The sequence below is a fragment of the Strix aluco genome, chromosome 3 (genome assembly GCF_031877795.1).
Source record: "Strix aluco isolate bStrAlu1 chromosome 3, bStrAlu1.hap1, whole genome shotgun sequence".
Classification (NCBI taxonomy): Eukaryota; Metazoa; Chordata; class Aves; order Strigiformes; family Strigidae; genus Strix; species Strix aluco.
This window is the reverse complement of record NC_133933.1, coordinates 71,837,349-71,850,802: the sequence shown is the minus strand read 5'-3', so window position 1 is coordinate 71,850,802 and position 13,454 is coordinate 71,837,349. Positions and strand designations below refer to the sequence as shown.

The following is a 13,454-nucleotide window of genomic DNA, read 5'->3' as shown; positions in this document are numbered from 1 at the left end:
AACATGATGATTGCAGAAAGAAATCAAGATTTAAGAAAGAAGAAACAAAGGAATCAAAAGAGCCTGGCTGAAGAAAAAGTAGAGCCTAAATGTAAGAAAATACAGATGTGACGCATACAACTCTGCAGCATCTGTTATCTCCATTCATGGCACACAGTCCTCGAGTTCACTCCTCCTGCTCAAAAATAAAAGGCAAGACCAGGAGAGAGTGAAAGAGAGAACACAGTGCATTCATATTATTTAGACAGGTTTTTTTAATCCAGAAAAGAAGCTATGTAAGAACTCAAGAATTATAAACAACTCTTAGAAATTGGGGGAGATATTTCCTGTACCCTCTTCTCCCTGTCCTCAGTAGTTAGGGCATATAAATCCAACTAACAACTGTCATTACAACAAAAATTCTTATTGTTAAGAAGACACCTCCAGAGTAACAGAAGCATTTGTGTTGGCCTCATTGTCTGACTTTTTGATTGGAAAATATGGGACAAGTACTGTAAGCCCCAAGAACAAACAAAAAACCCTTATGATAAATTCTGGTGTCACCATAAGATGGGTCACCACCACTGCATTAACAGTGAACACCCTCCCATGCCTGCCACGCTCTCACCAGCCCACAGGACACCCTGAAGGAGAATGGGCTGGAGGTGGGAAAGGGGAGATGGAAGACCATGAAGAACTACAGCCTGTGCTCATTTCTGCCCTCTGTACCAGACATACACGGCCTGGAACTAAGACAGGCTAGAGAATAAGGAAAGGAGGAATGGGCATGTATGACACCAAATAGAGGATAAACATATTTTTTACCTACCCAAAATGGAGTATTCAAATGTCACGTAACACTCAGAGTTTGCAAAAATAGTGTTCATATTTGGGGAAGGGGAAGTTCCTTTTACTAAATTTCATCAGCAAACCTAGGCTGTGTCCCAAACTGATGTTACGTTTCATCTTCAATTACAGACAACTCAAATAATTCCCACAGCTCTGCATAAGTATTTGTCATTTTGAATAAATGGCAAAAAACAAGTTTTAGGTAATTCTACTTCACCAAAAACCATTGCCAGATACTCATTCCCAGGCACACCCAGAACCACTTGTTAAACAGTTTTGGCTGGCAAGGACAACACCAGGGGAAAAAAAAAAAACTCTACACTATAGCAAAATTTCTGCCAAATCCTTGTACCATAAAATTTAAAGCTTCATATTCAGCTCCATGTTAGCAAAACCTTCTCAGATGTTACCCTGTGACAACACAAGCACAGCATCAACAACAACAGAAGTGTCCCAACATTTTATACTCTGCACTAAGTTGGTTACTACATCAGTGTCACTGTGAAAGACTGCAAGGCACAAGAAGAGACATATTTGTGCATCAAAGAAACATTTATGCCTTTAAAAGTCCCAACTCCAATGCCCTATTACCACTGAGAGACTTTTCTAATTAACATCTATCATGATAAAGCCAGAAAGTCTTAGAACATAAATCTTGGGGTTTGATTTAACTTACAATACACTGCTATGATCACTCTACAGCAAAAATGTACATTTTCTTCGACATTTAATTGATAAATGAATAGCAGTTTCCCTTAAAGGGAAGTTATCACTGTCTGCTGTCCCAGCACCAAAATGACATATGGCTTTGAAGCACATGCCTGCAGGGCACCCATTACCCTTTTTAATGGTTTAAGTGCCCTCAGTATATAAATTTAAACTACCAATGAATTGTGTAGTCTCATTTGGAAGATGAATGTCCTTAATTGTTCATCTTTGTGCCCACTATTAATTTTAGTTACCAGGGTTCTGATTAGCAATAACAACATGCCTGTTATTACACAGCAAGCAATCCAAAACTCCCTATGCGTAGCACATCATGGCTGCATCCACAGAACAAGCAAGTGTCCATTTATCACATTCACATGAACAAAGATTAACAGGACAAATTATCAACCCACTATAAAATCCACCCTGTAACAACTGCTTAAACCAATGGCTTCCCCTTATGGAGCACAGCACACCTTCTTACCAACATATCATGACATTTCAAGCCAAGTAAAGTAAAAGCCAATGCTGTAGCAAATCATCCGGTATAACTAAGCATTTTAAACCCCCTGCAGAGTACTCCTGATGACTTAAAACATGAGCAAGTTTGGATCTCCTCTCTTTTAATAGTCAATTGCCTGTGTGCTATTTTGGTAACTCTGGGTACAAAGAGACAAACCTAGTGTAACATGCTCTGTGGAAAACCCAAGAAGAGATGGTGGGTGGGTGAAACCTGCAGTGATATTTAGTTCCCAGTCATTTGTTCAAAACTGTATACATTTTAAATCAGTCTTTAACTACTCAAACATAAAGCCACATCTGACAGAAGTACACCGTAGGTCAGGACTTGGTAGCACCCTAACTCAGCTGTTGGGCCACTCTCCAGAATAATGTAAGAGCACCGTTCAGGGAAGAAAGTAGATCGGCTTAATGAGTGTTTAGTACGTTCCAGTGAGGTTCAGCAGTTGAACTCAAATATACATTCGTATTTGTTGCCTAACATTTTGACAACAGTCTGCTAATATCCTACAAATGACAAGTCAGAAATCTCGAACTCAGCCATTTGTAACTTCCCCCAAAACTCAATAAAAAGGTACTTTGCTACCAACCACTGTCCCATTACATATCACTGCCTCATTTCTTTAGCTACATCTAATGTATAACCTGCAATTTATCTTCAATACTACCCTGCCACTGGAATTTGTGCACACCTACCAACACACACACACCATGCCACAAACAGTGATTTGTGCACTTCTGTTCAATCTCCTGGCTGGAAGCACGCAGAGCTGACATTCAAATGCTCTTGGACCTTGCAGTACCTACATGTTTACCTTAGATTTCTAATATCATGCTTCAGAAAAAAAGTGGCAGAAGCAGCAGCAATCAAAGCAATACATCGGACTGGTCCGACCTCAACAACCTGAGGTGGGCTTAGAGACTGGCACGCAACACAGGGAGCATCTCCTCCCTTCAAACAATGCTGCCATCGGGATGTGGCCCAGAAGAGCAGGACAGGGACAAGCAGCAGATTCTGCTAAGGGGCAGCACCAACCAGAGCCATGACCTGCCATACCTGTGGTGGTGGCAGCGGCCATCAAGTCAGCCTCAATAATCAATTTAACAAAAAGAAAAATCAGGTAGTCCATCAGAAACAAACACCCTAGCAAGAGTTGGAATCGTAAGCTAGGAAGACAGAAGGAATTTTAAGTCTGGATGGTTATTTTGTCAAACTGCTAACTGTATTTTGGGTCAATCCAATTTGATCAGTTGCTGAGAAGGTATTTGGGAAACATTTACATTCCACCGAAAACAACAACAACAAAAAAATCAACAATTCATTGTTTGTATTATCTTTTCCCATAAGCTTCACTATGTTATTAACTTCAGCTTAAACGCACCTAGAAAGCTCACACATTCCTTTTCAACTTACTTCTAAAAGATCAGTGATAAATCATGCTAGCCTGATAAAAAATTTCCTGACTACATGTCCACTTTCATTTATAAAAGATAAAGAATCTTAAATGTTCATTATAAAAAGAAAGATATGAATATCCCACACTGAACTCCCAGAAAAGAAATTAAAGCTCTACTAAGTAACAAGGTCATAAATATTAACTTAAATTTAATCTTAAAATTAATTTTAAAATCCCAAAGATTAACCTAAATTTAATAAAGATTATACAGTTAAGATTTACACATCACCTGCTGTGGTGCATTGACCCTGGCTGGATGCCAGGTGCCCACCAAAGCTGCTCTATCGCTCCCCTCCTCAGCTGGACAGGGAAGAGAGAATATAACAAAAGGCTCATGGGTCAAGATGAGGACAGGGAAATTGTTCAGCAATTACCATCACGGGCAAAACAGACTCGACTTGGGAAAATCAATTTATTACCAATCAAATCAGAGTAGGATAACAAGACATAAAACCAAATCTTATAACACTTTCCCCCACCCCTCCCTTCTTCATGAGCTTAACTTTACTCCTGATTTCTCTACCTCCTCCCCAACTTCAGCAGTGCAGGGGGACAGGGCCTGTTGGTTGTGGTCAGTTCATCACACATTGTCTCTGCCGCTCCCTCCTCCTCAGGGGGAGCACTCCTCACACTCTCCCCCTTGCTCCAGCGTGGGGTCCCTCCCACGGCAGACAGTCCTCCATGAACTTCTCCAACGTGAGTCCTTCCCACGGGCTGCAGTTCTTCATGAACTGCTCCAGTGTGGGTCCCTCCATGGGGTACAGTCCTTCAGGAACAGACTGCTCCAATGTGGGTCCCCCACGGGGTCACAAGTCCTGCCAGCAAACCTGCTCCAGTGTGGGCTCCTCTCTCCATGGGGCCACAGGTCCTGCCAGGAGCCTGCTCCAGCGTGGGCTTCCCATGGGGTCACAGCCTCCTTCAGGCACATCCACTGCTCTGGCATGGAGTCCTCCATGGCTGCAGGTGGAGATCTGCTCCACCGTTAACCTCCATGGGCTGCAGGGGCACAGCCTGCCTCACCATGGCCTTCACCACGGGCTGCAGGGGAATCTCTGCTCTGGCACCTGGAGCACTTCCTCCCCCTCCTACTTCACTGACCTTGGTGTCAGCAGAGTTGTTTGTCTCACATTCTCACTCCTCTCTCCAGCTACAGTTGCTGTTGCGCAGGTTTTTTTCCCTAGTTTAAAATACATTATCACACAGGTGCTACCAGAAGGTCTGTCTTGGAGCCGGCTGGCATTGGCTCTGTCGGACATAGGGGAAGCTTCTAGCAGCTTCTCACAGAAGCCACCCTTGTAGCCCCCCCACTACCAAAACCTTGTCACACAAAACCAATATACTGATAAAAAACTATTTAAAGATGCTTGAATTTAAAGAGAAATTACATTTTTTAAGATGTTCACATGATATATCCTTAGCAGCAACACTCAGTGCTGACACTGCTCTCATTTTAATTTATCCTACATCCTTCCATACCAACTCATGAAAGAAAAGCTGAATGGATTTTTCCCCACCAGGTTAAAATATAAATGAGCTTAAGACTAAGACAAGCATGTGTCAGTAACTCCCACTGATAAATGGACATCCACTACAACTTGATGGTGGCCACCCCAGATCATCAGCTCAGGACAGAAAGGAAAACTGATTCAGATTCTGCACTAATGATCTTTATCTTAATTCCAGTGTTCTCACTACACTTCCTTGAGATGATGTCACTTTTACTATTTAGAATAGAAACAGTTGGTTGCACACCAATATTACATGAAATTTAAGATACCCATAACATTTATTATGAATGGCATTATAGGGATGCTATAGTGGAGATCTACTGACTTCTAGCTAAAAGGCACTATTCCCACATGTCACCTAAAAATTGTGTACATTAGTTTTCATATTTAATTAGACCTTAACAACTCCAGTGCCCTTTAAAATACAGTCAGAAAAGCAATAGTAAAAAATCCATTCAAAATGTTCATAAAGCTACTAAATTGCAATAAATTAAATACCTATTGATAAAACTAGCTGATGAAGAATAACACACATTTATTGGTCATTCTTTATACCATCTTTACAAAAAAGGATGACCTTTAGCATCAGGATAGGAGAAAGGAATGGCTGGCATTCATTTTTCTAAATCCAACAACAAATATATTTTTATCTTATGTCACAGTTTCTACAGAATTAAAAATAAAAAAAAAAAGTATAACAAATTATATGCAACAACAGGAATGAGGCACTTATTTTTAAGTCTCCTATAACAACAATATCTATCTGCTAGAACTCCCAAGTACATTGTCACCAAAATCTAGCACTAAGTTTCAGAAACTAATAAGGGAAAGCAATGAAAGAAAACTGTGTCTTCTGGATTTGGGGCAGGGGTAGAGAGAAGGGAAACTGGACTACCTAATTAGGTACTGTTTCTGAAACAAACTGCTTTTAAGAGTCTTCTTCATTACCTATTTCTATAATGTATCAGCACTGCAAAGGATTTCCTTCAGCCATAGAATGGCATCTATAGAAGGACAGTCAAAGGAACACAACTTTACAGTTCATTTCTGAGATCTGTTCTTGCATTCAATTACTTCTGGTGTTACGCAAAATGTAAAATCATAGACTCATAGAATGGTTTGGGTTAGAAGGAACCTTAAAAATCATCTAGTTCCAACCCCCCTGCAGGGACACCTTCCACTAGATCAGGTTGCTCAAAGCCCCATCCAGCCTAGCCTTGAACACTTCCAGGGAGGGGTCACCTACACCTTCTTTGAGCAACCTGTTCCAGTGTCTCAAGACCCTCACAAGAAAGCATTTCTTCTTTACATCTAATCTAAGGCTACCCTCTTTCAGTTTAAAACCATTACTCCTCATCCTATCCCTACACTCCCTGATAAAGAGTCCCTCCCCATCTTTCCTGTAGGCTCCCTTTAAGTACTGGAAGGCCACTATAAGGTCTCCCTGGAGACTTCTCCAGGCTGAACAACCCCAACTCTCTCAGCCTGTCCTCATAAGGGAGGTGCTCCAGCTCCCTGATGATCTTTGTGGCCTCCTCTGGACTCACTCGAGCAGGTCCATGTCCTTATTATGTTGGGGGCCCCAGAGCTGGACACAAGATTCCAGGTGGGGTCTCACGAGACCAGAGTAGATGCAGAGAATCACCTCCCTTGACCTGCTGGCCACACTTCTCTTGATGCAGGATACGGTTGGCTTTCTGAACTGTGAGCACACATTGCTGGCTCATGGTCAGTTTTCCATCCACTAATACCCCAAGTCCTTCTCTGCAAGGCTGCTCTCAGTCCACTCATTGTGCAGCCTACATTTGTGCTTGGGATTGCCTTTACCCATGTGCAGGACCTTGCACTTGGCCTTGTTGAACTTCATGAGCTTTGCACAGGCCCACCTCTCAAGCCTGACAAGGTCCCTCTGGATGGCATCTTGCTTCTCTCCAGTGTGTCAACCGCACCACAAGCTTGGTGTTGTTGGCAAACTTGCTGAGGGTGCACTCAATCCCACTGTCCATGTCACCAACAAAGATGTTAAACAGCGCTGATCCCAACACTGACCCCTGAGGAATGGCACTCGTCACCGCTCTCCACTTGGACACAGAGCCATTGACCTCAACTCTGAGTGAGACCATCCAGTCAATTTAGAGACAGGAATGTTGTGCCAGACAGCGTCAAATACTTTGCACAAGTCCAGGTAGATGATGTCATTTGCTCTCCCCTCCCACCAGCACTGTAACCCTGTCATAGAAGGCCACCAAATCTGTCAGGCATGATTTGCCCTTAGTGAAGCCATGTTGGCTGTCACCAATCACCTCCTTATTTGCCATGTTCCTTAGCATAGTTTCCAGGAGGATCAACTCCATGATCTTGCCAGGCACAGAGGTGAGACTGACTGGCCTGTAGTTCTCCAGGTCCTCTTTATTTCCCTTTTTTAAAATGGGGGTTATGCTTCCCCTTTTCCAGTCAGCAGGAACTTCACCAGACTGTCACAACTTCTCAAATATGATGGATGGTGGCTCAGCCACTTCATCCACCAGTTCCCTCAGGACCGTCGAATGCATCTCATCAGGTCCCATGGACTTGTACACCTTGAGGTTCCTTAGATGGTCTCAAACCTGATCTCTTACAGTGGATGGTTCTCGCTTCTCCCAGTCCCCACCTTTGCGTTCTGTGTCTTGGGCAGTGTGGTTGGAGCACTTGCTGGTGAAGACTGAGGCAAAAAAGCCATTGAGTACCTCAGACTTCTCCATATCCCAGGTGACCAAGACTCCCTTTTCCTTATGGAGAGGGCCTACATCTTCCCTAGTCTTCCTTTTATCACCAACGTACCTGTAAAAGCTTTTTTCATTGCCCTTCATGCCCCTGGCCAGATTTAATTCTGTCAGGGCTTTGGCCTTCCTAACCTGATCTCAGGCTACCTGTCCTTGCTTCCACTCTCTGTAGGGTTCCTTTTTATGTCTGAGCTTGTCCAGGAGCTCCTTGTTGACCCATGCAGGCCTCCTGGCAGTCTTACCTGACTTCCTCTTTGTCAGGATGCATTGCTCCTGAGCTTGGAGGAGGTGATCCTTGAACATTAAGTAAAATACACTAGTAACGTCTTAAATTTCATGCTCCTCAATTTTGAGGAGCTGGTTAAAACCCCAGGAACTCATCCACTAAGAACAAGCATATCAGCAATACAGGAGAAAAAACAATTCCAGCATGAAAGAACAGTTGTACTACAGGTACACAACAAACTTCCATCATGACAACTTTTCCCTTACACAGGGCTCAGTTACCAATGCTTTCTTTGGGGCTCATATGTACAAAGATGTCACATCAGAAATTAAATACCCTTTTCTCATCCAGCTCAAATGCCTAGTTGGAACAATCTGCTCCTTTTATTCAACAGCATGCTTTTATTTTTCTCCACCACCTGCTGTAAAAGCATAATGACTAACTCTAAATCTATCAAAGTAGATAGCTCCATGGTAAGAACCCACTAAAAAATTATGTTTATCTGGGATGTCAGGTAAAAGTCCTGTGAAAACTTAATTTTTCTCCTCACACTGATTGGTGAGTTCAATGCTTGAAGAATATAAAGGTGCTATTGCAGGTCTCTTGTCAGTCATATATCCAGAAACAGGTTCTGCTTTTAAAATCACCGACCTGCCACATTAATTTACCTGTTTCTTTCACAGCATGCCTTGAAGCACAGGATGTTTTCACCTTCTAAAGGCACTATGTTACTTCTGTTATGAGCATTCAAAACACACTGACTGAAGAGCATTCAGACACCTATTAAGAATATACTATGAATTGTTGTTAATGCAGTTTGAAAATAAATTTTAATGACTTATGTTAAAATGCTTATGTTCAGTATTACCTGCTGAAATGTAACTCTGAAATAACCTTAATTAACCTATGGTATCTAAAAAGGGAGAAGGTCAGAGGCATTATTTAATTTTAAAAAATAACCATGAAAACAGCAGCACTTAAGGAAAATGACAGATTCTCCTTCACTACAGGGAAAAGTCATGCTTAATACTAAGAATATTTATCTTCTTTGCAATGGTATCCTATTTTGTAGTACTTGAATTCATTACACAAACATGACTAATTACAGTTAAGAACAATAAAAGCCAAGTAAACTCAATTACCTACAAACCTTGTTCCCACTATCAGTACGTTTTAATCATCCTCTTAAGCTTATTAACTTGAACATGGAACTCCAAGTCTCACCCAAAAGCACCAATGAAGTGTAAACACCAACAGCTTAATAAGGAATAATTGGTCATATTCCCAAGTTAGCATTACTTTTTTTTCATTGTAGGGCTTTTGTTGGTGCTGTTAAAACAGTCAAATAATATAAACATCCCTATAAATATAAACTTTTCAGAAAACGAAGTGGACAAAACCACTCCTAAATCACTACATGCTATAAATCACCTTGACATTAAAAAACAATCCCACCTCCCAATAACCATAAAGTAGTACCATAACCAATATAAAGGAGTGGGGGTGAAGGCTAAACAGGTCATAATCAAGTCCAATCTAGACATAATGTGTTTCATTTTGTGTCTGTCTTCCATATTTATTATTAATAAAACATAGTAGCTTATTTTAGAAGGAAGGCAGGGAACTTGAAAATTATTACGTACGAGTTACCAAGAATGCAGGAAGCTTCATGTGGATATCCTTTCCTGTAATCATCAGGGAAAGATCTCACTATTAATCTCAGCATTTATCCTAACCCCAAATTTTGGGAGAGCACGAAGATTCACAATTAGATGTGGTCTACCACATAGCCATGCTATTTATTAGATTTTTTTATTAAATTAGGTTCCTTATTTCTATACCAGGCCTGGAAAAGGCTTCTTCATCTCCAATTTCAAAAAGCTCCCTATTGATGGGCAACAGGAAACCCTTCCATGCTTTACCAGCAGTGAACAGAATGGAAAAAGGAAAGAGACGAAGCGGAGAGAAGATCAATCTCTATTACACTATCTGTCCTTCAGTTTCCAAACTAAACAAAATCTAATCTAAACAGAAGTGTCTTTAAACTTCCTCCTGTTCCCCAGGGAAAGGGAGGTTTTCTGCTCTTTACTGGACAGATGACAACAGGTAGCTGTGAAGAGTCACAGTTGCTTAACGTCTTTTTCACGTTTTCTTCATCCTTCCTTGGCATGGGCAAGGCAACAGAAAGGAAATAGTCCCGCATATGCGAATTACTTTATATAACTGAAGATACCAAGACAATTTCCATTTCAGCTCACAAAATATTTCTGAAGCCATGAAGAGATACAACAGTTTGATGAAATTATGAACACATCTTCATTAATACACAAGTGTCAACATCCACAAAACACCAAAGCTATTATATATTTCAGCTCATAGGCTGCAAGATTTAGTATTCCTCCAATGCACTGAGCAGGCTTTTGACCAATTGCACTGTTGACCATTTGAATACAAATAACTGGGGGTCTATGCGGTGGAATCATGTACTTGAGATTAATAAATATTTTCATGACTACACCAATAGTAACTAAAAAAACAGCAAGCAAATTCTATGACTTCAAGGACACAACTGAGAGCTCCAAAATGAAATTAATCACTTTGCTTATTTACGGATATGTGGTCTTACAATGCTGCTTCTGAAAATAACACCTTTTTCCAAGACAGTGTTAGTGCTTATTTATAGAAAATCTTAATGTAGATATCACAGTCTCTGGCATTTCTCCTAAATGTTCTCACAACATGCTGTTAAAAGTTAATGGATAAGAATACGATTAAACTCAGTAGGAGTGCTGAATGAAGAGAACCCTACAACCATTACATTAAATCACAAAATTTTCTATAGATTCAGAGTGCTAGGTTATTTTGTAACCTACTCTCCAAGGAACAAAAAAAAAAAAAAAAAAAAAAACACGCTGAAACAAGGACTTGGAAGAAAAAAGTTTATAGCTCAACTTTAATGTCTACTAATCACATCAGCAATTCAACCACAAAAGCAGGCCTAATAACTACACTAGCCACCCTATTGCAACTTCGACAGTTTAACCATAAAACAAGGTGACAGGGTTAAAAAACAGGTTATTTAAAGTTTGTTCTAAAAACCATTTCTTTTGATATCAGGAATCAAATTCAACAGATGAAAGTGAGAGTTTCCAGCTGGAGAGTAGGAGCAACCATTCAAAAATAAAAAGGAGTCTCATTTGAGGACAACAAATGATCAGAAGTTACCACAGCATCAGTGCAAAAGCCAGACAAAACAAATTAGGAAATGACAGAAGAGTGCGTAAGTTATATACACTAAACTACAAAAGGAGCTCAAGGAACAGGGGGGCAAAGAGTTCAAGAGGAATATGGCCAACACGAAAGCTGAGGACTTCCTAGGGGAAGGTGAGCATAGGACTGTGCGTAAAATTTTAAATGGTCATGCAAAAAGGAAGATCAAATTAAATGCAAGGAAATGGAAAAAGCTCTGTTGTCAAAAATGACAGAAGTTGTTACAAAAGGTCATTTCTGAAGCCACAGAAGGAGATAAGTCCAAGAAGGTGGAGAGATGATTGAAGAGTTCAGTCATGGTATAAATCCAGAGTCACAGGAGGATGACAAAGACCTCTCAGAAGAGATCTTTCAAGAAACGACATCAAAGCACATGAAGAATTAAGCTAGTGGTGAATCACAGAACTCAGGCACATGAATGAGAGAGGTAACATGCAACACTGAGATCAAAAATATATCTTCACACACACAGGCACTGCTAAACTGAAAGCCAAATCCTTTTCTATCAGAAGTGCAGTTACTGCTCTAGTTTCCCATTTTATAGTAAGAAAATAGTCATAAGCATTTTAATATCTTGCATATCTTTTCATGCAATCCAGCAATATTCTCATGAAAGGAAGGGTACAAAGAAGAACAATGTAAATGCATTTTGAAAACATAGTGAAGGTTTCTATCATCTTCCCAGGATTAAGACTAGACTGACCAGCCTTGTCCTTCCCTGGGTTCTCCTTCTTGCCCAATTATTATCTCCTATTAAAATACTCTCTTCTTAAATTTTTCTCAGTAATACTTCACCTTTTCTCCAGTATCAAAGCAAAGCTCTGCACATCCTTACAAGTTTTATCACCTTTTATTCAATCACAGACAAGTATAACATTGCCCTCTGCAATATCATGCTTAAACATGGACTATAGAGTATCAGAGAACTGAGATAAAACCCAGAATTATATGAAAACTTTTAATATTTAACAAGCTGAGAGCAGCAAATACACAGAAACAGAGGTTTATCTTTCTTTCTGATATGTCTTTTACCTTTCCTCTTTAGCCTTACAAATCAAAGTTTTTCATTAAAGGAGCCCTACATAGTCAAATTAACATCAAATGGATGACTCATTTCACATGCTACTCTTTGCATTACTTGTTACTTCATTTTTCAACAAAGCAAGACTTATCAAAATATTTCATAGACTATCAGGAAGATATTTTAGGTAGATCTCATTAGGATAGTGTCATCTGACAGCAAAGCTATTTAACAGAATCAGAGCACACATACAGAAAAAGAAGATACTAACAACTCCCTTTCTTCCTTTACATCTTGTGCATAAAGCACTGCTTAGTGTTGAACTTATTTAACGTATAAATTGTGCATGTATTTTCTCATCACCATTAGTCCTCAACAAGACCTCTGATGAAGAAACACAAGTTAGCACAGCATTTTGGACAAAGCTTACTGATATGCCATCAAACTTAGCTTTATTTGTGCAATTAAAAATACCCTCTTCCAGACAAATTGCGATAGGTGGGTAAAGCTCTACCAAGAATCCACTATTTTAAGGTAGAAATATTTACAATCAGAATTGTATGTCTACTGCACTTTAACAAAGGAAATGTTATTTTGTTACTCCTCAGGGAATTGAACTCAAGGACTTGAAACTTGTATTTTTATCTGCAAATCTGCACTTTAGTTTCAATAAAAGTAACTATTACAAGAATCCTTAGCTGTATTATAGTATTTTTCAAGCAGATTCAAGTTGTATTTAATCCCTCCACTTTTTAAATGGAGAAATATACTCACTGGGGTGGCTTTGTGAAATGGTGTAATAGATAAGCCTGAAGGTTAGATGCATCCTACTTTAGGCTGTGCAATGAAGTTGTAGCATTTTGGAGCCAATCATTTGTCCATGTCCTGAAGGCATATTGCCCAAAGCACAGTAAGGAGAAGAGAAAAACATGATCCCTACAATCTTACAATTTCAGCGCACAAGTGAAAATGTATCCCTTTATGTTATACATTGCACAAAAGTCAAGAAAAAGTATGGCTGAAAACTCCTGGTAGGCACTGACAGGGTACCAGTAACAGTCTCTGAGCAGGTATTTACCACCCAGTCTTAAGATTTTAAGGCTGAATTAGATACTTTCATGAAAACATCTGCTTGATGGTAAATAGTAGTTAAAA

General features: G+C 40.0%; 1 protein-coding gene across 7 annotated transcripts in view; it reads right to left on the bottom strand.

The window, feature by feature from the left end:
• PTPRK (protein tyrosine phosphatase receptor type K) overlaps nt 1-13,454 on the bottom strand; it is a 418,239-nt gene that overhangs the window by 328,339 nt on the left and 76,446 nt on the right. The gene's annotated exons all lie outside the window — the stretch shown is intronic.